We start from the raw sequence: 27,075 nt of genomic DNA, 5'->3' as shown, positions 1-27,075 counted from the left end.
TATCTGTTAGATAAAATTCCAAAGAAATTGCTGAGTCAAAGGGTATGTACATTTGTAATTTAGCATTACAAATGCTACACAAGTTGGCTTCAAGTGATTGAATCACTTTATATCACCTCCAGCACTTTGGGGTGTGTTGTGAAAATTTTGGACTTTTGTCAATTTGTTGGCTTTAAAGGAGTATGTCATTATAGCTTTAATGTGCATTTGTTAGCATTCTCTGAATGTTGTGTGAAATGCCATTTGTAATTCCTACTTAATTCTTGGGTATTTATGGGTTTATTTCTGGATTTTCTGTTCTATTCCATTGACCCATCTATTCATTTACCATTACCACATTCATTTAATTGGCAATTTAAATATATTTTAAGTTTTAGTGGGGTTAAGTTCCTCCTCTCTCTCTCTCCATCATTGCAAAACTTTTCAGTATTTTCTCAGCTCTTCTTGTTTATTTACTTTTTAATATAAATTTCTGAATCTGACTCTAAAATAATCTGATGATGTTTTCATGGGGACTAAAGTTAATTTACATATTGATTTAAGGAAAATTAATTATTTTTATAATGTTGAGTCTAGCTAAGAACATGGTGTCAGTTTCCATGTATTCAAATCTACTTTTGTTTAAAGTTTTCCCCAACTTTTTTTATTTTTAGATATTTTATCCTTTTTGCTAACATTATAATTGGGGTTATTTCTTTGATTTATCTGTTGATGTTTGCATGGTAATTTTGAATCCCACTACCTTACCTGCATTTTGGATGATTCTTTTAGCTATGTATATACAACACATAATAAAATACAGTTTTATATTCATCTACAAACCGATAGTTTTACCTCCTTATTTTGAACTTTTATAGTACTGATTTCCTTCCTTTGTCTTTGCATTGAACAGGACACTCAAAATAATGTTAAATAATAAGAGTATAGGTCTTTGTCTAGTTTCTAACTTTAGTGAAAATGCCCTCAAATGTCAAAGAGCAGCCGCTGAGGCTAAGATAAGTTTATTCAACAAGTTATATGAGCATTCATTTTTTCTATATTTGAGTGTTATAAAGAATGCTTACGCTAAAACCGATTTGGCTCAGTGGATAGAGCGTCAGCCTGCCGGCTGAAAGGTCCCAAGTTCAATTCTGGTCAAGGACACGTGCCTTGGTTGCAGGCACATCCCCAGTGGGAGGGGTGCAAGAGGCAGCTGATGGATGTTTGTCTGCCATCGATGTTTCTTACTCTCTATCCCTCTCTCTTCTTCTCTTTAAAAAATCAATAAAATATATTTTTTTAAAAAGAATGCTCGCTACACTTTACCAAATGCATTTCCAGTACCCAAGGAGATGATTATGATTTTCTCCTTATAACTTTTAATGTAATAATGCCTATATTTTCTATTATTAGGCTATCCTTGAATGTTAGATTAAATCTTCCTTGTTTAATGCACTATTTTGATTATATCAACCTACTTAGGGGAATTTTAGAATTCAGAAGTAAGATTTATCTATTTTTTTTTTAATTTTTACTAAGTTTTGGTATCAAAATAATGTATATATATATATATATATATATATATATATATATATAATTTTTTTAATTTGAAGATTCTTCTTTTTTCTAAGTTCTGAAATAATATATGTGGCCATGCATTTGGAAGTCCAAAGCCTGACCTCCCTGCTCCCACTTAATCTATACCTCCTGTGTCTCTTCACCATGCCAGGTTTATAGTCAAAGTCAACAGTCTCTTTTGCTCAAAGATTTTGCTAAACCATTGCCTGGCTGTGGTTTCATCAGATAATAGGTAAAGGCATTAGGAAATCAATCATCCATTCATTCACATCCTTAATTAGATGGTGAGACATTTAGCTACCTTAACAGAGTCATAGTTACACCCAACAATTTTCCTACGCTTCAGTAAATATTTTTACTTTGACATTTAGAACACTGTGCAAAAATCATGTCCCCACCTGCCATCGACCTTTGCATAAATAACTTGACTATTTAGTAACTGCATATTCAATATTTTAATATTTTAATATCTAATAACTAAAAACTAAAAGATGTTACAATATGTGCATCAAACGGTAGTATCTAATATCCAGTTTCTCAGATCTCACAATTGTGTTAGCAGACAGAATACTCCAAATATCAAAATCTTTTGAAGTAATCATATATGCCCCTTCATCAGAAGTTTACTCCCTCCAGTGCTTACTCTATTATAAAAGTAAACAATATAATTCTGGTCTTCTCATGAATTTAATATTTTGCAATTTTTGTTCAGAATCTCTTTGAAAGAGAAGAGTCTTAATCCCCTAAACTAGATAATGTATGATAGCAATAACCAAACATCTAATGAGACTAAAAGGTTGTGTTAAAAAAAATGCACTTGAAATTCTTCTTCATTTAAATCTTCAAATTATGGAACATTAGGAAAAGCACATAGGCAAAAACAACAGAATCATGAAAAAGCCAATGTTTTCTGGAGGAGGGAAAGTGAAAGGGTGGGGTGGAGTATCCTCCCTCCCAGGTTTAGTACTTACCTAGACAGAAATGCCTCTATCACCCAATACCTTTTCCTTGCCTTGCCTTGTCTTGCTTGCCTTGCCTTGCCTGGGCTGACATTTCAACACATAGGACAAGAAGTCAGAAAAATTCTTCTCACAGCAAATAGTCTGGAGAGCAAACCTTTGAAATACAAAGCTCTCGTGTGTACCAACTCTGACTAGAAAGACAAGTTTTTATGAAGTGTTGGCTAACAGCTTCTGACATTTACTTGTTTCATAGTTTGAGATACATGTATCAATAGAGCATGGTGGAAAATAGCATTCTGTGGTTTATTGTTTTCTGTCAGGATTACATAATGTCTTTCTCCTGAAGTTTTCTCTATTCCTTAGATATCTCTCACTTGCTACTTCTCTGATATTCTGTAAGGCGGTTTTACAAACAGACTGGTTTTCATTTCCTCCCTTCTGTAATGGCACCCCTTTTCCTTTGGGGGATTTGGGTCTTCCTTATGCTAAACAATTGGTGGGACTATTCATCAAGGCTCCTTGATCTTGACCTGTAGAGAGGTACCTGACCCAAGCAAGGCCGGTAGGATCTCTCTCCGAGGTCCCTGAATCTTGAAAGAAAGGCTATAAATAATGAAAGAAAAATATTTAGAGTTTACTGATCCCAATAGTAGCGTATTGAAGAGGCCTTCTGTCAGTTCCTTCTACCTTGACTCCCTAGGATTATGCAAGCCTGGTTGCTCCAGTCTTCCATTTCATTCTATGAGCTCAGTAAATTATTTTGTTGATGTAGCTGGTGTTCATCTCTTTTATGTGCAACAGAATTCTGTAACTACCAATTTGTACTTCTTAATACCATCACCTTCTTCACCCATGCTCCCAGCACCCCTTCCATCGAACAACCATCAAAATGTTCTATTAGCTATGAATCTGTTCCTGTTCTGCCTGTTCATTTATTTGGTTTTTAGATTTAATTGTTGTTATGTATTCATTATCATTTTATTGTTCATATTTTATTTTCTTCTCCTTCTCAAAGAAGACCCTTTAACATTTAATGTAATGCTGGTTTGGTGGTAATAAAATCTTTTAGATTTTTTAAAAATAATAATAGTAAAAATAAATACATTGTGAATACGCAGTAATTTCAAGTTGATAATATCACCCACACATACCCCACTTGGTCCCAAAAAGTTAACTTGGGCCAAAAGTTAAACTTTTGAGTAGAGTCTTATAACCACAAAATATGAAAAATATAGATATGTCATATTTTTGTCCTAAATATCATCTTATTAGCTCCCCTTCTTCATATCTTTATTATCCAATGTGATAAAATTGCCTTTCTGGCATTCTTTTAAATAAACACTCTAAGCTAACAAAATTTCTATAATACTTGCAGAAATGCATTATAAAAGTAAAGTTTATTCAAAAGGTGTTTTGATCACTTATAATTTAAATTATATTGCACTAGATACTGAGAGAAATCAGAAGAGATGTAAGACATGTCCGGTCCTTGCCCCTCAAGGAGACTATAACTCAGTTAGAAAGGGACAATATGTGCATAAGAGAGTATGTAATTGAGTGTCAAAAAGGTGGATTAATATTAAATGTTTAGGAATCAAATGGAAATGCAAGTAATCAAGACAGGAGCAGGAGTGGAGGCCTCCTGGAGGAGGTCAGTTGTAAAGAACAATGAAGAGACTCATGAAAGGGTGGCTCTGGCAAGTGCAACAGCATGAACCTGGGTGTGGAATCAGGATAACCTGACAGGTTTGGTGGGAAATGAAGAGGGCAGGTTCCCCAGGGCGCCCAGAGGAAAAAAGGAACAGGAAGATGGCATGCTCAATTGAAACTTAAGAAGAAAGTGTCTCAAGAAGCCTGTGTCTATAACTCCCAAATAGAATTCCCAGTTATATAATAAAGCCTAGCATTAATAATCCACTTATATTATCTAAATGGTGGATTTTCTCTTAAACAAAAATAACAAGATAGGTAAGTACCAGAAGGTATTGTTTTTCTTAGAGTAGTGTTCCATGAGTATGTTCAAAATTCAGAGCCCTTATTCCTATAACTGGATGAAAATATGCTTCTAAGAAACACACAATCGTCATCGTATATTCTAGTACACTCTGAGAATGTGGAATCTTTTCACCAGAGTGTTAACAAACCTGGACTCTGCATGACAAGGCATCTTATAAAACTCAAAACTAGAAACTATTTTGAGAGAGCACTGTAATTTGGGGGCAGTTTAATCACCCTACAGGGTTTGATGGGATATCACAAAATGTTAACTTAGAATTTAAGTGTATTTCTTATCCTTAACTTAATAATTAAAAATATTCCACATATTGTAAACCTCCATTGGAGAAAAGAGGAGAGCATAAGATAAAAATAACCATAATAAGAAAATATTAGTCAATAAAATTTGATTATGGCTAGTATAAAAGATAGCATATCCTTTAGAGCTAGAATTTGTTGTTAAAGGGAAAGGAGAATTAGGTGACTGACCTTCCTTCAGTTACATTTATACCCCTCTTCCTATATGGAAGGCTCTAAACCATGTGCCAGGATGTGGAGAGCTGACACCCTCAGACATCCTGGTGGAGATGAATTGGTTGCTTGAGCGGTGGGAATAGGGAATGACTTTAAAGGGCACACAGTTTCTTTTTGGGGTAATAAACATGTTTTAAAATTATGTTTAAATGTTTTAAAAGTAGAGTGTGGTACAGTTTATATGACTCTTGGATCAAATCCACCGAACTGTACACATTAAATGGGTGAATTTTATGGTATGTGATTTATAGCTCAACAAAGCTGTTAAAATGAAACACATTCAAAAACTACTCAAAATTATAGTTTGATTCTGACTCCAATAGAAGTAACAAGTTTCATAAACAAAAAGGCATACCTGTTCTGCCAGAAGCAGTTCCTATATTGGCACTGCTCTCTCCCTACAGTGAACTTTGACCCTCCAAACATCCAGCATTTGTTTCCGCCACTGCCCTTTGGGTAACTAAAGATTAAAGAGTCTTGGAAACTCTTGCTTTATAAATGTGTCAGTAACTATTTTCTATATAGCTCTCTGGTGTGAATAACTAGCAACTACTCCTTAGAAAGTGGCTTTCAAATTACCAGAAATACCTTATGGTTATTAAAGTAATGGCTAACATTTACATTGATAAAAAAAATTCTTTGGGAGTTCATATAAAAACCATTCCTGGGGGTATATGAAGAAACATGAAGGCAAGGGATTCTTTGGGAGTTTAATAAAATATAGGAAAACAAACATACTATTGATAAATAAATACTGAAGCTCACAATTCAAATATAAGTTAATGAAATCTCCTTTAATGAAGACAAGTGTAAGAGAGGTAGCTAAGATGTGAAGGTGCGGGTATGTCTATACATCATAAAAGGAGAATCTAAGCAATGAAAACAAAACATAATTTCAGAGTTTCTAATGGAAACACCAGTGACCTTTGGCTGCTTTATGTACACACAGAAGAAGGATGTAAAGAAAATTATATGAAGCTAGTTAATAATATTTTTAATTGCTTTATAGCTTCCCTTTACTCCTTAGTTTTACCATAACACTGGGGAAGAAAGGAAGAGGGAAATTTTTCTAGGACCTGGTTCTAAAACGGTAGGTACTGGTTAAGAGATGTTTATAGATGACATTCAGAAAGGGGTTATTAAAGAATGATTACTGCTGGTGGAATAAAGGCAATATAGAACCATCAACTGAAAATAAATCAAACCAGTACCTTGTGAGTAATGGCTAAGATCTTGAACTTTGATATTGTATGTATATCTGGGTTTTGATCCAGCCTATACTATTGACCATATGTTTTTGAACCAAATTACTTTATGCCCCTGAGTCTCAGTATTCTCATCTATAAAATGAGATATCAGTGAATGTGAAGTGCAAATCTCAGTGCCTACCACACTGTAAAAAAATGTTAATAAATGTTAGCAATTACTTAATTAACCATAAGGTATTCCTGGTAACTTGAAAGTCACTTTCTAAGGAGTAGTGGCTAATTACTCACACCGGAGATCTATAGCAACTAGTTACTAAAACATTTATAAACCTAGAGCTTCCAAGACTCTTTAATCTTTAGTTATTTCTTAATACTTAGACTATTTAAACTAAGATCTAAATATAGGCACATTACAATTTGGAATAATTCAAAAGAGGTATGTACTACTAGGATTTGTTTTCCTTTCAAGTTGCAGGCTTAAGGCCTAAGCATTTTCAATGTGTTAGGATTCTAAGAATCTGCATTCTTAAAAAGTCACCCTTTTTTCTGACACACTCCATCCACAGATGCACACTGAAGAACACTGTCCAACCACAGTGGTTCTCACCTGACAACTCATCATCACCTGGGTGATTTACATGCCTGCTGCCACGCCCCACCAGCAGTCTGAGAATGACTGCCCTATAGGATGGAAGAACAACTTCTGACCAAATGTCAACTCTTTTGTCCCAATGGAGGAAGAGCATAGGCAAGGAAGGAAAGAGAATAAAACCCGGGGGTGGGGTCAAGGGGAGAAGAAGGTCAATTGAGGGAGGGTGCCTGGAGCAAGTGGAAATTCTTCTGCTCTGAGCTGGCAGAAAGCACTTGGCTATTCTTTTTTTTTTTTAAATATATTTTATTGATTTTTCACAGAGAGGAGGAGAGAGGGATAGAGAGCTAGAAACGTCGATGAGAGAGAAACATCAACCAGCTGCCTCTTGCACACCCCCTACTGGGGATGTGCCCGCAACCAATGTACATGCCCTTGACCAGAATCGAACCTGGGACCTTTCAGTCCGCAGACCACTGAGCCAAACCGGTTTCAGCGCACTTGTTTATTCTATTAGCTCTCCCCTTTCACCTATGCTGTCTAGGACCAAACTTACTTACCCCAAAGATCTCTACACATCTAGGTTTCAAGTAGAAACAAACGCAAAAATTCTTTTAGGAGTGATGACCATGGCAAATGTTATTTTCTATGAAATGTTTGGGAAAACGCAGAAGGGGATCATTGTGTGTCATATGAAATTTAAAAGATGATTGCATCCATTTGTCTGAAGATTTTCAAAAGTTCTTTTATAAAAATAGAAATGGCGTGAGAAAGTATCAACTCAAAAACCAACCTCTAACATGCTAACACACCAAAAGGAATTAGAAGGTGATAGAAAAGCAAGCATCTGTCTCCAAAAAATCAAACTTATTCAAAACAAGAGCAGAATACTGTATTTTTCTGTATGTAAGATGTCCCCATGTATAAGACACCCCCCACTTTTCCAACCCAAAATTAAGAAATCAATATTTTAAACATTTTGCTGGTCTTCCTTTTAAGGCCTTCTTCTTCTTCTTCTCCTTCTTCCTCTTCTTCCTCCTCCTCCTCTTCTCCTCCTCCTCCTCCTCCTCCTCCTCCTCCTCCTCCTCCTCCTCCTCCTTCTTCTTCTTCTTCTTCTTCATCTTTTTTTTTATCTTAAGGAATTGTTCATCCTGTTTTCTCCACTGTCTGATCAGACACTCAGTGGGAGGAGGTCCAAATTCTCTCTGTAGCTCTATTTCCATGCTCTTTTTTTTATAACTGATTGGATTCCATTTGAATTTTACAGAGTAAGACAATCGCTTACCGGTATTTATCTTTTTGTTTTTTGACATCTTTATGGGCTCAGAAAGCTCTGGTCCCTATTGCATATTCACACTCTCCACCTCCACTTCCAATTACCGCATCAGCTGACATCAGTGACAATAAGGCTCGTGATTGGAGGATGCCTGTTTGACAAGGTATGGGCAGCTACGCACAGCCCCAGCTCCCTCCTCACTGACTTCCATGTATAAGACACCCCTCTATTTTCAGTCTAACAATTTTAGAAAATAAAACAAAAAAAAACACAGACACACCCACAAAAAACACACGGTGTCTTATATACAGAAAAATACGGTAATTGGACCTTCTCAGGAGAGCATGATCTATTTTTCCAAGTAAGTACCCTGGAGCTCAGAGGGAGAACAAAGGACTGGAGAGATGCCTGCTCCCTTTGCTTGTGGCATTTGGCACTATTTCCAGTGGTGGTGGCAATGCTATTAACCCCACACTTACTTTGATGTGGCCAATCCCCCAAATCTCTAGCTGGTCTGGCTACAGAATGAGCTCAGTTTCTTCCTTGTGGCTCCAAAGAGAGCAACGACACACGATTTCCAGCATGAAGAGAGAAAAGTCTTTTCCTGCCTCTTTCCCACTGTCCCAAGCCTGGGCACGCTGTCTGTGGAGAATCACTCAGCCACCCACAATGCCATCCTGCTGCTTTACAGCAGCCCAGGAAAAGATGCAGGGAGAAGCAGCTTCAAGAATCTCCAGGCAGCCAGTGCCAACATGGCCACCCCACCTCTCTGGCTGGGTCCAAGCCACATGCCTCGGCCAGAATCTCAGTCCCAGCAGAGCAGTCATGGTAAAACTCTGAGAACATTCTAATGACGATGATAATGTTGATAGTGATGGTGATTATAATAAAGCTGTCAACACGATGATGGATTCACCTATTAATTTGTTCAAATTAGCAAAACAACCTCTCAATTTGGGGAAGATAAACGGGAAGGGGGAGCTGGGATCTTTTGGTAATAGTATTATGTGGTCCCAAAGAATAGTTAGAACAATTTCCACTTTTTTGTTATGTCAATAGCTTCAGTTTCATACAAGTAAAAACACAGATATATTTATTTCTATAAAACATGTGAAGGCATATATTCTAGAACATTTAGCACAAGGAATAGAAACATGGACTAGATAACCTGAGTGTACATCCAAGCTCTGATACTGGCAAGAAGGTGACCTTCACCAAGTCACTTAAGTTCCACTGTGCCTCACTTTCTTCATCTATGAACTGGGGGAGGATAGTAACTACCTCATCAGACTGCCGTGATAAGTAAGTAAATAATTAGTTTATGTAAAGCACTTAGCACACAGAAATCTCATTATTCTGTATCCTTTGAAGCATAATTGATTGCTATAGAAATATTCTTTTTTGTTTTGACAGAAGAAGTATTATCCTTATAAATACAGATGACCAGAATATCCATAACTCCCACACTCCTCTGCCACAATAGTGTGTGCGTGCGCACACACACACATTTTTACCAGATTTCTCCCTCAGGAAAAAATAAAAAGAGAGAGAGAGATGGAAATATATTTCAGCATCCTGGATAATTTCCTGACAGTAAGAAAAACGTCAGCAAGTGGGAAAAGACCACAATGACAAAGAGTGTGCTCCTAGCTCACCAATAGCCAAGAGAAGAAAAACAAGAGGCATTGCAGTTCAAACAAGGTTAGCTTTCATTTCCTTCTTTGATTCTCTTCCTTCCTTTCAGCTCAACTCAGGAAGCCACTCACTGACTAGCATCCCTCTCCCAGATGCTGCTGTGCAGTTATTGGTGTACTTGTTGGTAGAAGTGAGAATTAATCATCAAAGTTGACAAGGGCTACAAGAGACTCCTAATCTCTTCTTTTCTAAACTAGTTCTTCAAAAAAGGTGGTAACTCTGTGTGCGTCAAAAAAGCAAACAAAGGATCCCATTTTAAGGTTGTATCTCCAGCTGAGTATGTTCCTAATCATCAAAGTATACGCTAAAACCTGCAAGGAATTTCAAACCTGGCTGCACAGTACAATCATTCTGGGAGCTAAAAATGACGGATGCCAGGCCAACCCTAGACCACTGAGAACAGGACCTCGGGGGTGAGGCCAGGTTGTGAAAGGGCTTGAGGTGATTTCAATGTATTAGGTCATTGGGCAAAAGGACTGAAGTACAGCACCATAGACCATCTTAAATCATTGCACATCCAAGTCTACAAGCATAGAATGAAAGACTTGACTGCTTCTAGTTATTTAAATGGATCTTTTCAAATGGATCTTTCAATCATGACTATGGAAAATATTTCAAGTGTCATTAAATCTCAATAATAATACTATCCTTTCTTAGGAATTCCCTAAACAATGGAGTTAAGAACATTTTCTAAGGATTAAATGTACTATGACTTAACCACATCTTGGAATGATTTTTTTAAAAATATATTTTATTGATTTTGTACAGAGAGGAAGGGAGAGAGATAGAGAGTTAGAAACATCGACGAGAGAGTCATCGATCAGTTGCCTCTTGCACACCTCCTACTGGGGATTTGCCCGCAACCAAGGTACATGCCCTTGATCGGAATCGAACCCAGGTCCCTTCAGTCCCCAAGCCGACGCTCTATCCATTGAACTAAACTGGTCCCGGCTTAGAATGATTTTTAATTACCATTTTCTATTAGCATTTTCTATGTAATCAGACACAGATCCAAGAACTTTCAAATGGTATCTTTTTAAAATATATAAAACTCTACCAGATAAACACTACTACTCCTCATCATATCCCAATGTCCACAGGCTTTTTGATAGATTCTACTTAAGCCTCTTTCCATTTAATCTTAGGAATTATCACCTAATACAGGTTCATAGATGGTGCCTCTGTCTGCATCCTTTTGCTTTACAGTTGGCTGTAAATTTTTTTTCACAAATACTCCTTGATTTTAAAACTTTTTTAATGGATATTCTTTAATATGACTGAACTTGCTGACATCATTCAGGGACTTAGACTGAACAAACTGATATCTAAATAATAATAATGTTACTTTGACCACTCCTTTGAGCATAATACACAGAATATTATGGTCTTCAAATCTCCTTTTGCCTTTATTCTTTAAATTTATTTATTTATTTATTTATTTATTTATTTACTTACTTACTTATTTATTTTCAGAGAGAGAGGAAGGGAATGGGATAGACAGAAACATGGATGAGATCAAAGTAGACAAAAGACAAGGCCTGACTATATCCCATTTATAAGAAACATATTTTATAAACACTGATAACTTCACGTTTAAAGATGCAAATATACATAATCAATCAGCTGCACTCTGCTTGGGACTGAGCCTGACACCCAGGCATGTGCCCTGAGATCACACCCAAGATCCACACTCAACCACGGATCAACACGAGCAGGCTCACCTTTATTCTTAAAAGACTTTTCCAAAGTTATTTCTATTCATTTCATAAAAGACTTTTAGTGTTCTTACATGCAACCCCCCCTAAAACAAACAAACAACAAAAAAACACACACACAAAAACAACCACAACAACCAAAACTCTAAATATTACTAGTTAAGGCAACATATACATGTTAAGAGCCAGTATTAATTACTATTTTGTCTATGTTCCACTATGTGCTGTTTATACCTTTCTCTTTTTATTTCACTTTGGCGTGCATCCTAATTAGTCATTTATTTGTCTTTCTCCTTTTTTCCTGACTACACTGAAAATCCTCTGGACTCAGGCTATATCTTATATTCTTTATGTTCTGTCCACTTCTATGCATGTAGTAGGCTCTCAATAAATGTTTTCTTGAATTTGATAGTGGTTGTGTGTCAACCTCTGAACCAGGAAGTCATAGTTTGATTCCAGGCCAGGGCACATTCCAGGTTGCGGGCTCGATCCCCAGGTGGGACGTGCAGAAGACAGCTGGTCAATGATTATCTCTCATCATTTATGTTTCTCTATCTCTCCCTCTCCCTTTCTCTTTGAAATCAATAAGAATGTTTGTGTGTGTGTGTGTGTGTGTGTGTGTGTGTGTGTGTGTGTGTGTGTTTAAAAAAGAAAGAAAGAAAAGAGCATTAAGCTATAGTTGGGAAGCAATGCACAGTGGTGGTATACAGCAGTATTGTTCAAACTATGCAATGTGTTATGGGTCCTGAAATCAACCATGTATTGTGAGCAGCTATTTTAAAATTGGAATTTAAAATAGAATTAAATAAATGAGAATAGAAAATATAAGAGCACCTCCTGCATGGTGATAAGGACTCAGTACTACTTTGCAAAATTTTGCTCCTGTGTTTATGTGTGCCTATGTATGTGTGCAGGGTCAGGCTATAAAGTACATCTTACTGTGGGTCACAGTCAAAACACCAAACATGAACCCTGGAGTGATTTCTCCTGGAGTCCTACTGAGGTTCTGCCATTAGCCAAGTGACTAAGCAAATAAACAACCTTCTCAGTTTCTTCATTTATAAAATGGGAAATCGTAAGTTGCTCAACACATACATAATTCCTCCTCCTGAATTTCACCCAGAAAACTATCACTATAATTCCATTTGCCCAAGCAGAAAGCCCACTCCTCATCTCCTCCACTCCCCCAGTGTTCTATCAACCAGAAACAGGGCTTGCAGGCACAGAGCCCTGTGATCAGACTCTTCCTCTCCATCCTCCCTGCAAATCCTGCACTGTCACAGCCTCCTGTGATGGGTTCCTCTGCTTACCCTTGGCCTGCTGCAGCTCATTGGTCAGGCTGCTGCCAGAGCCATTTTTCCAGACTGTGCTTCTGATCATCTTAAATTCTGCTTTCTAATCTTTCCATGGTTCCTCACTACACACAGCTTATTCATTGACAGGGCACAAGTTTTTGTTTAATTTACTATAAGCACACAAGAAATCAGAGATGGATTGTATAGCCCTCCATCAATGAATAATGTCACTCAGAAATTATAGATTAAAATGAAAATATTGTTTTTACATATCTATGTTTTGTCTATATGATATTAGTATAACATATGGACACAGACAATAGGGTGGTGAAGGGGGGTGTTGAAGGGATCAATGGAGGGGAAAGGGGACATATATAATAATTTCAACAATAAAGACTTAATATTTTAAAAATCAATTAATATATTTTTTTAAAGACAGCTTAAGTTTCTCCTCCTACTTGATGTGACCCTAACTCTCCAACAGTTAGTCTCCTCTAAGTACTCATACTAATTTGGGCAATCTTGCTAGTATAACATTTATTACAATTGGAAAAATACTACAGAACTAAGCAACCTAAATGGGAAGCATATTTTATTTGGCATTTTGAGGCCTCTCAACCTATAAAATGATTCAAAAATTTCCCCTCCAAAATACAAATTCTTAATGAACCAAAGCAAATTCCAAGTTGCCTTAGAAACTCAAGTTGAAGTTTCTGAATGTTCTTCTGATGCCTCATTACCTGCACCTTCTGCTCCTTTGCTGTTTACCTGTCCTCCTCTTTACTATTCACTCCCTGAACTCACATTTTATAACAATGAATCTGAGGCTCCATTAGAACCTCCTGCTCTATCTCTCCTTTTAAAGTTAAACCATTATCCAATGGCCTGAATCGACACCCCTTACTTTTTTCTATCCCATGGACTAAAGCTGAGCTTCATATCATTACTAAAGATGCTCTGAATCTCAAAAAAGACACCATTGAGTTTACTAGAGAATCTCTGCTCATTATCTAGATATATGAGGCAGGGTTCTCTGACTTCTATCAGCCTGTCCATATTCTCATAGGAGAATGAAGGGCAGAAAATGACTAAACAAGGTGAGATAGAAAAACTCTATGAGAGATTTTCCCCCATTAAAAACAAGAAACCATGAACAAAGCCTCAAAGCTGGCCAAAAAGCTTCATGAAAAGATATCTAAGATTTTTCTTCAAATTATTGATTGTAAGAAATTTTATAAAAGTGTTAAAAACCCCAATAAAACCATTTTTATTACTATAATAGATTTGAAAACACTTTTAAACAGCAATCCAGCATAGATGAAGTCAATGATGACACATTGATGCTTTTTAATTCAGCCTCTGTTGAGGGTCTACTCTGCTCACACTCTGAGGAAACACCAATGAAGATTCCCTCCATCTCCTTCGAGAGGTGAGCTCTGGAAACAGGATTGTTGACTTCTTTTGGACCAAAGATTAAAACAGTTCTTATGTTTTAGACCTCTTCGTGGTTATCCAATTATCTAAATCTTAAGTAATCATAAGTATCCCTGGACATTCAATGGTAAATATAGAAGAAAGCAGAAATAATAATTTGGCTGTCATTGCTAGTAAGTTTGAGGATTTAAAACAATCTCAGCACCCAATGGAAACATTCATGCTACCAACAGAAACAATTAGGGTTTTAAAAAGATAACATTAGGGAAGCACATCATTTGGCTGTTCCACAACATTTTTAAAAATGTGGTTAAAACAAGGCTGTAAATTTGGCCCTAAAAGAACATTATGGGTAGCTCAGAACTACCAACCACTCTCCTTGACTGTATACAACATCATATATTTCAATATGTGCATGAGTTAATTCACTAAAACACTGACCAAAAATGGTTTTATGAGACAAACAATACTACTGGGGTTATCTCCTCTCCAAAAATAGCTTCCCAAGTATACCCCAAGTGCCAAATCTGCCCATAGTACAACCTGGAAAAACCCATTTGTCCATGGGTTTCCTCCCTGCCTTTAGGGCCCTCTGAAGTCTTGCAAATGGACTTCATTTACTTGTCTCCTTCTCAAGGTTACAAATCTCTGTTAGAAATAATTCTTATGTTTTTTCTACTCAATGGATAGAAGCATTCCCATACCTCAGAGCCACAGCATCATCAGTGAGTAAAATACTAGAGAAGAACTTCTCTACATGGGGAATCACCTCAGAATTCCCTGGTGACTAAGGAACTCATTTCACAGGACAAATGATACAATCTGATTTTACAAATTGGCTTATCATCCCCAGCCCTCTGGTCTTGTAATAAAAACTTAATTGGCAAGACTTGTAGCCTTTCAATCTGCCTTGGCCTAAGGCTCTTCCTTTGGTATCGCTCAACCTAAGATCTAGTCCCTTTGGCAAACACAGACTGCCTCCTTTTCAAATTATTACATGCACAACCATGAGATTTGATCAAGAAATATATGAATTTGCACTGCTGAAAGGAAACCTCCTGTTTTACTCTAAAGAACTGATAAGGGCCCTTAAGACTAACTCACAGCTCATAAAGCAGTCTTTCCATAGCGTGCTCCTGGGAGACAAAGATCTATCGTGTCTCCAGTTTGGAGATTATATCTATTGAAAATACCACCTCCGTAAAGATGCTTGTCAGCTACAAAGAAAAGAGCCACATAATGTGTTACCTCTTATCCCTGTGCTGCTAAACATAAGGGTATTGACTCTTTGATTAATTTTTCTTATTTAAAAGGGACACCCAAATCTGACTGGTTATTTCAGACTACTAGAGGTCTTAAACTGAAAATCTCTAAACAACCCAAGTCCACCACTAGAACTCTCATTCTAGGATTGAAGCAGATGGCACCTGATACAGATTTCTCTCCCAAGACTCTGGACCAAGCCAGTAATACATGATTCCACCCAGCAACCCTATACTTGGTCTTCTATTTGACTATCTTTGTTTCATTTACTGATTATATATTCTTCTTTTTCCTAGATCTTTAGTCTAATTTCAGGATGAACATACTCAGATTCTTATGTCTGCTTACAACAATGACTACCCAATCTGCTCTTCAACAGTCTTTTGCTCCTGCTATCCAGCAATTATCCAACAGTGCCAATTTAACTGACTGTTGAATATACACACCTGAACTAACCATACTTATAATGAACTAGAGTTGGCCCTTAAGCCTTGAAAGTTTACAAACCTAAACTGACATAATACTGGATTTAAAGTCTTTTTTATTCTCAAACTTCAAAAAAAAATGTTAATGGGACGCATGATCTTTCATTCATGAAGTCCTGCCAAACCAAAAGGGATTACCCAAATACAATCTGGACTTTACTAATAACTTCTTTGTCTGCTTTGAAGATATAAATGGTTTAGGCAGAATAGTGAGTTTTGTCCCTTTAAGCATATGTAACTACTACATTTTTTCGTATGATTCATACAACCAGGAGTTCATACCTCAAGGGACCTTAAGTGACTACAATGTTACTTCTTACATGTCTCTCTGATGTGGGGAAATTACGGAAATAATGCCTCTCAATCCTGGAAAGAGGATATCCTTCTAGAATACTACTTAGGGACTAGATAAAAAGTTTGGTGTTTTGTGGAAAACAAATGAAATCTGTCTCTTAGGAAATGCCAGCCTGAAAACTTGAAACAATCAAATGCTAACCTTTCAATCCTGATCCAAATATATGGAAACCTCAGGTGCTCTTTTAGTCACTCTCATGATAAATCACAATGTGACTTTAAGATGAAGTCTCTGCCTCAGAAATAGAACTTAATACTTCCCTCAAGTTTGGGTTAAAGGGACTAATTACATACTCTCACTTGAAAGCACCAGGTGTTTCCTCTTATGTGAGACCCAAATATAGGTCACCTTACTAACCTCTCACTGAGGCAGATGTGGTATTGTTATGGTAGGACCTGATGCTGTCACCAGAAAGACTCTCCCTTCCTCCGCCATTATCCCCCATCTAAGCTCTTTGGTCCATAAACTTCAATTAACACGAATCAAACAGAATTGGGATTTGGCGTATGGTCTTTTTGGTACTCTCCCCACCCAAAACCTTATAATAGATAGAGGCTTTGGACAAAGGCTTTGTTGGAGCTTTCTTCCCTTGGTATGGCATAGCTGAATTTTAAAAAGTCTATCAGAAATCTTTTTATTTTTGTAGCACAAGCATTGAACACTACTGCAACTGGTCTTGAAGAACAACAAAGAATAACTGACAATCTGGGAGAAGTAGTGCTCCAAAACTGTGGGACTCTCGATTTGTTAGCCAACCAATATGGTGGCACTTGTGCCCTTTTGGAAGATAAATCTTGTCCCTATGTTAACAAATCAGATAAAGTGGTACAACAGCTTGAGATTCTAAAAAAGAATGTTAAGATCCTTGAATAGAAAATTACTCTATAAATTAGGATGGGACAGACTTATTTAGCTGGCTCCCCACAAGAATAGGGACCTGGCTTTGTTCTATATTACAGGCTTAATTATATTGTGTTGTTTTTTGTGATTGTACTGTTCACTACCTTAATTAGGTGTCTTACCAGGTGCATCAAACAACTAATAGTCACTGCCAGAATAAGGTAGCTTAATGTCCAGAGATATTACAACAAATAAATTCAAATGAGGCCACCTCCACAAGAGAACTTCCTATTTGAGGAATATGTGACTTAGCTCTGCTTCCCACAAGCCTCTTTGTTGCTCAAGTGTGACCATAAGCTCTCCTACTGTAAACTCAGGAAACTGCTTTCCCTCCTATGTGGGGCATGACCTACCAGGAATGAGCCTTCCTAGCAATGAGGGATCAGTGCTGCTTTTACAGTGACGGCCCAATACTTCCTCATGGTTGATTATCAATGCTTTCTAAGAAAAAATCTAGATCAAAAGGGGGAAATGTGAAAAGAAAAACTGCAAAGTAAAGTTGATATTGTCAAGAGAGTAATATAAAATGGATCTGGGAGACCTCCAGGAAGCTGAGTTAATCCACACCCTCCGTGTGAAACTGAACTTTTGAACTGGGCTGAACCAGACAGCTACATCCCGAAGGGATTCCTGGAACTGGCTTGGCATCATTGAACTCTCTATAAAAAAATAAAAAAATAAAATAAAATAAAATTTTGGGGCTCTGACCAGGGAGCTCAGTTGGTTATAGCATTGTGAGATGGATCTATGGACAAGACACATACAAGATGCAACCAATTACCCAGCTGGCGTGGCTCAGTGGTTGAGCATCAACCTATGAACCAGGAGGTCACAGTTCAATTCCTAAGCAGGGCATATGCCCGGGTTGTGGATTCAATCCCCAATGTGGGGCATGCAGGAGGCAACTAATCAATAATTCTCTCTCATTCTTGATGTTTCTATCTCCCTCTCTCCTCTCTAAAATCAATAAAAAATGTATATTTTAAAATAAAAAGATGTAGTGCAATTTGGGGGTTTATTGAGAAGAATACTTAAAATTGACACACTTCCAGAGAACTTGGCAGATCTGGTCTTTGTATTCATTAATACATATCCCATCTTTTCTCAGAGTTTAAGAGTTTCTTTTGAGTGGGTAAATGTATAAGTTCGTATAATAATTTGAAGGTGTGTTAAAACATTGTACAAGTTCATATAATAGTTTGAGAATGTGTTAAAACATTGAAATATGTGACTGTATAAAGTAAAATTAATTAGAATGATGTGGAAGGTATAGCATGATGACTATAGTTAATACTGTACATATATATATGAAAGTTGCTAAGAGAATAGATCTTGAAAGTTCTCATCAAGTCGAAACCGGTTTGGCTCAGTGGATAGAGCGTCCGCCTGTGGTCTGAAAGGTCCCGGGTTCGATTCTGGTTAAGGGCATGTACCTTGGTTGTGGGCACATCCCCAGCAGGGGGTGTACAAGAGGCAGCTGATCGATGATTCTCTCTCATGGATGTTTCTAGCTCTCTATCCCTCTCTCTTCCTCTCTGTAAAAAAATCAATAAAATATATATTTTTTAAAAAGTTCCCATAAAAAATTTTGTGACTAGGTGTGGTGATGGATATTAATTAAACTTATTATGGTGAGCATTTACATATATATATATATATATATATATATATATATATATAGTCATTATGTTGTATACCTAAAAGTAATACAATGTTATATGTCAATTATATCTCAATTTTAAAAATAAAATAAAATTATCAGAATGATGAGAATGAGTATGCAAAGAAAAACAGAACAGAGAAACACTCCTCCTGACTACTATGAATAACAGTTATCCTTTAATTATGCCCCTGTTATGTGATAGCACAATCATTCAAAGGATAGGCTCTCAAGGCTCTCTTGGGTTCAAATCCTGGTCCCATCCTTTACTTAGCTGAGTAACCTGTTGAAATTCTCAGTCTAAGATATAAGTTTTGCCTATATAGGTAAAATAAGGTGTGTAAGCTCACTTGACACATCATGTTTGATAAACATTAATAATCTATAATAATAAAAGCATTTTATTATGCTAATTAGACTGGACAGCCAAGTGACTTTCCAACATCCTTCTGAGGACCTTCCACTTGAAGCCACGGCTGCAAGGGCCAAGCCCCTTGCATGAATTTCGTGCATCGGGCCTCTAGTAATAATAACAGAAACAGAAAATAGAAGGTGGCTTTACTCTGCATATTAGCCTGGGGAAGTAGAGGTATTTTCCTATCAAAGTTCTAATCAAACTAAGAACTGTTATACCACAAAATTGCAGATTTGTGTGTATATGGGGGTGGGGGGATTAGAATCATAGATCGTTTCTTCTGGAAAACTAATGTCACCATACTATTGTTTCTAGGGATCAGATTTGGCTTGAGCTAAGCACTCCTCCCAAAATTGAAGCCTACTCAGAACACATTACTCTTTTACAGTAACATTTACAAGAACCAAATGCCACTGGGATTTTTATTAATTTAAATACTTTAGGGGGGAAGTTCACAAAATTGAGCTTCAAGGCATGAACTACAGTTAATAATGCTAAAATTATTGATGTAAGTATAACAATAATAATATTCAATGACATTTTCATTTTGTAGCATGGCTTGGCATGTTCTCCATAACCTAGCCCTATCCTACTTCCCAGCCTGTCTACCTTAAATTCCAGGCTCCAGCTATTCCAACCTGCTCTTCTACCTGTGAACACACCAGACTTCCATTCCTCTATACCAGTGGTCGCCAACCGGTGGTCCACAGAACACTGGTGGTCTGTGAGGTCCGAAAGGTTGGCGACCGCTGCTCTATACTATTCCCTTGTTCCAGCAGGCCTCCATTCCATTGAGGAAATGCTCTTCCTCAAGTCCCAGCTCAAATGCTATACTCACCTCAAAACTTTTCTCAGTTCTTAACCTTAAGTGAACCTCTCCTTTCCGCTGCCATTTAAGATCACACTATTGATATCGCTGCCATATGACTCCAGTTGCTCTATCTGGTGTTGAAGATATCTGTCAGCATGCCTAGCTTTCTCCAGAGGCTAACCTTCTTGAAGGCAGGGACCGTGTGTTCTCCCCATGAACTTAGTTTTAATCTATAGTTCAGTCTCATAATCTTTGCAGTCTCAGGAAATACTTTGATGTTTACAAAGAACATCCCCCCAAAAAAGACCAACTAGCTCAAAATATACACATTCGTCCGGTCACTAGGTCATTCTTGGAAAGCTACAGTTATAGAAGCAAGACAATTCCTTTTGTACTTTCCCACTGTCATTCTACGCCCAATTAAGTTAAAAAAACAAACAAACAAACAAAAATCTCACTTAAGAAAAAGACTATAGCCCAGCCAGTGTGGCTCAGTGGTTGAACTTTTAACCATGAACCAGGAGGTCACAGTTCTATTCCCAGTCAGATCACATGCTCAGGTTGTGGGCTCTATCCCCAGTAGAGGGGTGTACAGGAGGCAGCCAATTGATGATTCTCTGTAACCATTGATGTCTGTCTGTCTCTCTCTCTCTCTCTCTCTCTCTCTCTCTCTCTGTCTCAAATCAATAAAACATATTTTTAAAAAGAAAAATACTACAAAAGTTGGAGGTTCAAAAGATCGAGGCATGGGATAAGCCTATAAATCTGACCAGGTCTCACTCTCCTCCTCTAGCTTGAGTTTCATGACCAGATCCAGCCCTTAAGCACCATGACCTGCCCTCATACAGATTCAGACACCAACCTGCACTATCTCTTCAAAGTCACAGCACTATCTCTTCAAAGTCACAGTCAGAAATCAGAAGTTGGAAGAGGTTTCCTAATATCCTGAGCTACCTCCCCATATCTTTTCTCCATCCCTATATTTCACCTATTGCTACGAAGGGTCCTCGTTATCCTACTCGCCTACACACAAAAGATAAGAAACTGAAAAGGATGTCCTCAGTCAGTGGTGCTAAAAGTATGAGTCGTTGCAAAATTGCAGGTGAAACTATTTTGTTTTGTAATTTCCATTTCTCAGGGCCTTAAAGAAAAAACAAAAACACATTTTTGGCAATGACTTGGACACTAACTTTGTTATTTGCATTCACGTGTCATTTAAAAGAAGGTGTAATTGTATGAGTAACCGGTGCTTTCACTGCCGAATCTTGTCTAGCTCCTCAGTTCTCTGCCTGAACTAGCCAGAACAATTTCTCACACCTGAAGCCTATCCAAATCTAAGAAATTGTTAGGACATACCAAATTAACACAATTTGATGGAATAGCTGACTACTCCAGCTGCAAATCCACCTACCATCAGAACTACTATCCAGGTTAAATCAAGATTTAGAAAGAAAAAAAAAATACACTCAAACTAACTGTGACACGGGACACTAGTAAAAATAAAATGTTATGTTAAATAATGTTAAATAACTTACATATTTAAATGTTATGTTAAATAAGTAATATATTTAGTGTAAATCTTGCCTAAACTTCCAAGAGGATTGGCCTGTGCTGGATTAGACCTGGCATCCCAAGAAGCTTTGATTTGTTTTGGATGACCACATTATTTTTGCCAATCCTCCTCACCTGGGGATATTTATTAATGGATTTTCTAAGGGGACAAGCAGGGAGAGAGAAAAACATTGATGTGAGAGAGACAAAGCGATTGGTTGCCTCCACCGCCGGGGATGGAACCTGCAACCCAGGTAGGACAAGGGCCAGGGATCCAACCTGCAACCAGGTAGGTGCCATTGATCAGGAATGCAACCTGCGACCCTTTGGTACTGAGCAGATGCTCTATCCACTGCGAACACCGGCCAGGCTGACGACCAACTTTTAACTGGTTATCAGTGGTTTCCCCAACTCTGGGCGCTGCTGAAGTCAGAGTAGGTGACCTAGGGAGCCGCGGGTGGAGCAGTCAGCACAAGTCCTCCCGGGTGCCAGCTGGGAGGCCCAGGGGCGCTGTCCTGCCCGGCAGCCTGGGAGGCTGGGCTCTGCGCTCCCAGATGCTGGACAGGCGGGCGCAGCCTGTGGGAACTCGGGCTTTCATTCCCACCCTCCCGGGGGCACCCATGAGCGCCAGTCCCCACCGGGGCGCCGGGAGGCCTCGATGCCCTCCGGGACACAGAGGCCCGCCGGAGTCGTCCTCCTCCCCCCACCCCTACCCCACCCCCCACCCGCAGCCCCAGATGCGGTGTCGGGAGTCCGGGACAGTTCTCCACCGCGAACCCAGCCCAAGAACACCTTTTTCCTGCCAGGACCCGCTTCTCTCTCGCTCTAGCTTCCCATTCCGTTCGAAATGCCTCCCTCGGGTTCCTGGGGAGACTTGCCCACCGCGGAGAAGCCCCCCCATCCGGAAGGGCTGTCCATGGCACACGGAGCACCCTCCCAGCCCCGGGCACCCGCTCGCTCCGAGCCAGAAGCCGGTGCCAAGCTGTTTGGCCGCGGGTGACAACGTCCCCGCAGCTGCCACCTCCCGCTCGGAGTCGGAGGAGTTACTTCTGGCCTCCAGGCGGCTGGGCAGCCCGGCCGGCCGCGGACCCGCCCCGCGGGACCCTCCCCGGAGCGCCAGCCCTTTACCTGCGCGCCCGCCGCGGCGGGGGCTCCGGGCGCAGCGCGGGGCGCGGGGCCCCGGGTGGGCCGGGCGGGCGGTGGTGCGGTGGGGACCTCGGCCGCCGCTGTCCCCTGCGGCTCGGAGCCTGCCGGGCGCTATTTATCCGGGGGCCCGGCCCCGGCCCCGGCCCCGGCCCCCGCCGGAGTATTGGGCAATCCGCGCCGCTGCGCGCTGCCGCCGCGGGAGCCGCCGCCCTCTGCCCCCGGAGCTCCGCGGCGGCCGCCGCCGCATGGAGGAAGGGAGCCGGCCCCCGCCTCCGGCTCCACCTTCTCTCTCTCCTCCTCCCGGGGAAGTTCTGCCCCGCTCCGCACACACACACCCCTCGCTGCTTTGCGGGGCACCTTGGCCAGTCTGAACCGGTTGCCGGGGGAAGGAGGAGGAGGAGGAGGCGGAGAAGATGGAGGCGGAAAAGCGGGCGGTGGGGGCGCTGCTCCAGCTCCCGCGGCCCGGAGCGCTGCGGGGCCGAGCCGGCCGGGCGGAGAGAGGGCACTGCCAGGGCCCCGGGCCGGGCCGGGAGCCACCGAGGCGGCAGAGCTTGGCACCGGCGGCCGGGCGCCCTCTCCTCCGCGCACACGGGAGCGCGCCCCGGGTCGCCGCGCCCCCGCCGCCGCGCTTGTGCCCACGCCGGCCCTCCCCGGACCCATGGTGGGGGGGGGGGGGCGGGGGGATCCCGGGGTCTGGAGATGAATTCGAGTCGCCCCAGGTCTCTCCCAGGCTCCTGAGGCCACCGGGCGCCCTTCTGGGCAGGAGCTGTCTGCTCCGCTGGCCGTGATCCCGGAGACCCGGGCACCACGATTCTGGAGTCGGTGCTCCTGAGCAGTGGGTTTGCCAAGTGCCGTCCTTTGTGACAGCTCCGCGGGGCACACAGCTAAGGGGTGTCCTGCAGGTGAGCTGAGCTGACAGCGCACTCCCACCTGTGGCCGAAAGGTAACGGGCCAGGCGCTGCTGTGTGCTGTCTCCCCGCAGAGAGTCCCTGCCAGGGACTGGGCGTAGTCCACAGGTACCAGGCACTCACCTGGTGTGGGAACCCCTACACTAGGCACCTTTTGGTTTCGTGTGTGTGTGTGTGTGTGTGTGTGTGTGTGTACGTATTTCTGGGAAGGGGCACCATACTTTCTACTAACTTTTCAAAGGCGCCTGGGGCCATCCAGTACCGGGATGAGAATTTCCTTATACACTGAAGGCTCTGGTTTTGACTTCAAGACCCTGCCTACACTTTGCAAAGGGTCTATTTCTGAAGTCCAGTTTAAGCTGCCTACCTTCCCAAGCTTCCGTTTTCTCATCTCGCCTGTGAGATGAGAATTTAAAAAACAAAACAAAACAAAAAACTCTGTGGACCCTGACTACCCTGACCACGCATGTCAAGTTTTCTTACAGCTATGCAAATAGCTGGTCATCGCTTAGTCCCACACCATTCCTTCCTACAGGTGATGGGGAAGAGCATGGCCAGTGCTAGCTGACATTATTTTTTGTTGTCAGAGGGAGAAAGATGAGGGAGGAAATTTAAGTAACAGTAAAACTAAAAGGGATGTCATCCAAGGAATACTCTGGAAAGAAAAAAATGAAAAGATGATTCTGTTAACATCAAATATTTATTTCTTAGGAGAAGGAAAACAATACCATTTCTCGTCATGTTCTACTTTTTAAACATAATGGTTACTCAGTGGTGTGGTAACACGAGTGTGTTCACTTTGTAATAATGCATTGATCTCTACATTGTTAACTTGTGTCCTTTTCTCTATGTGTGTCAATAAAAGATATTTTTAGAAAGTTTTTTCTTTGATTCAAATACCCCATAGTCATCAGAACAAATGTCCTCTTGGTGGTTAGTCAAACCGATCAATGCATACTAATTATATTGGGAGACAAGGAAACCCTGCTTGAAAATATGTGTGTTCACCAGTTAGTTTCTGAAGTGGCTGTGTACCTGTTCTCATTTCCACCAGATTTTCACAGGTTTCTTTTAAAGAGTATGTGGCCAGCACTCCGTGTCTGTTGGAGCCCGTCCACACCCATCAACTAAGAATTGAAAATGAGCTTACCCTTACACACAGCATGGGCCAACCTTAGCATAAGACTAGATCCCAGAGGTCAAAAACTCAAATGCCTGGGGGTCCAGACTCAATGTGATGAATGCAGTGGGCAGAGGGGAGCCTGGAGAACTTTGGGAGAGCATGGGGGCAGGCTCTGGGGCCATTGGCCGCTTGGCTTTGGGAATTGCTGCCAGGCTGGAATGTGAAAATTGCCCCTACACCACCACTACCACCCCCCCACCACCCCCCACTACCCCCCGTGAAGGTTCAATGTTCAGTCACACCCCAGCGGAGCATGCGGACATGCAGGAGAACGCAGTGATCGAACCCAACCCTGATGCTTTACCTATGAATGGAATTTGACCCAGAGAAGCTAGAGATGTGCTCCTAATCACACCCCCAGGGTGGAGAGGGGGTGGGGAGCAGGTTGGCAGAGACAAGACTAAAACCGTTTCAGAGTTTTTACCCCCAGTGACACCAGGATGCAAGAGCTGCTTATGAGATGAGGGGCAGATAAGTTCAATATTGCTGGCTTTATATCTCTGGGCAGCCACTGCCCTTTGGGTCTCTCTTGAGGCCGGATGTCGATGTATTTTCAACAGGATGAAGTGAGGAAAAAAAGGCTGGCCATTTAAATGACCTGGGTTTACTAGTAAATGAACCTCCCTTGGGAAGAAAGAAGCCAGAGGGAAAGCATTTAAAGAAAAACAAACAAAAAAAACCAAGGAGTATGTTCTTTACCTTGTATCATTATGATGGAGCATTTACTGGTATTAAGAAGTTTGTGATGGGTGAAACAGTTTAAGGTCTCCCCTTCTTAGACCATTTATTGCCCCAATCTTTCAGTGAATAAGATGGAGAAATAAACCTGAAATTGCTCTGCATCCTTATGGCAGCAGAAACTGAAGGCAGAGGAAGGCATGGCTTGGTCAGGCGCCGGTGGGACATTTGCACAGCACCTGAGTGGCTGGCCCAGCACCTGCCTGCCTGGCCAGACTTTCCTTCCTGGATTATTATGCCAGGGTAGATTTCTTCCCTTTTGTACCCATTGTTCTTCCCCTGTTTATGAGTAACAGCATAGCTGTATATGCACTATACTTTGAAATAAAAATAAGTAAAGAAAATCTAATTTAGAGTTTTTATGGTGGTTAGCTCAGAGAGAGATCTAAAACCACCCTACTAGTATTAATTCCATTTCGTTCATTTGCACTCGAACAGATAAAAGATCAGAAAAAAATAGAAGTGGATAAAACTTTCCTTCTGATGTTTGTAGTTCTTATTGCAAGGACCAGTTCTCGAGTGTTAAAAATGTCCTTTGTTGTTATTACATGCCATGCATATTTTACTTGCAATTCTCTAGAATATTGTTTCATCCTTTCTTACCTTGACTTTCATCACAGTCTTTGGCTCAAGTGATTTTAATTTGGGGAGAAGGAGGAGAGAGGGATAAATGCTAGTCTTTGTGTGCCTGGTGGTTGCTAAGAGCCATGCTATTTCATTGATCCCTCAGAGCAATCTTACTGGTAAAATATTGCTGCCTCCATTTACAGATGAAGAAACTAGAGTTTAGAGACAATAAGCTGTTTGCCGAGTCACTCAATCGACAAGTCATGGAGAAGGATTCAGGCCCTTCTGAAGGTCTGGCTGTGTCCTTCCCACTCTACCTTAGAAAAATGGTTCAAGGATGGTAAGAGTTCACACTGAGAGGACTGGCCTTTCACATGTAATAATTCATCTAAGGCTCACAATAAACCCACAAAGTAAGTGCTGTTACTATCATTGACATTTTTCCAAAGATGAAAATGAACTAAAGAGAAGTTGAATAATTTGCCCCCCATTACACAGTTAATGAGGAGTAGGCTGGGGTTCAAATTCAGGTATTCAAGCTACAAAGAATCATGCTCTAAATTTTAGAGTCTAAAACACCACTCTATTTCCCATGAAAGTGGAGTCAATCTTAGAACCCGAATAAACCTTGGAGAATAGCAGGTGCAACCTCACACTCAATGTAGCATTTGACCTACTAATTTTTCAGATGAAAAACAGAAGTTTCAAATGCTGAATGATAAGAGGCAAAGGGAATAGAGTATTAAAGCACACAGCCCTGAAGGCAAGTCTGCCTATCATCTCTGTGCCCCTTCCCTCATCTATAAAAATGGGAGAGAATAATACCTATCTCC

At 40.4% G+C, this 27,075-nt stretch overlaps 1 protein-coding gene across 2 annotated transcripts in view; it reads right to left on the bottom strand.

Annotated features, from left to right (window-relative positions):
- SLC16A9 (solute carrier family 16 member 9) overlaps positions 1-22,958 on the bottom strand; it is a 54,279-nt gene extending 31,321 nt beyond the window's left edge. Inside the window, exon 1 of one of the 2 annotated variants that reach the window (XM_084904043.1) lies at positions 22,829-22,958. The gene's annotated coding sequence lies outside the window, so the exon portion shown is untranslated. The remainder of the gene's footprint in view (positions 1-22,828) is intronic. The other variant, XM_084904042.1, reaches the window with a different exon arrangement.
- Positions 22,959-27,075: the final 4,117 nt, after the last annotated feature.

This window comes from Pipistrellus hanaki (assembly GCF_964339955.1).
Source record: "Pipistrellus hanaki genome assembly, chromosome: 14".
NCBI lineage: Eukaryota > Metazoa > Chordata > Mammalia > Chiroptera > Vespertilionidae > Pipistrellus > Pipistrellus hanaki.
This window is presented reverse-complemented; position numbering and strand designations above follow the sequence as displayed.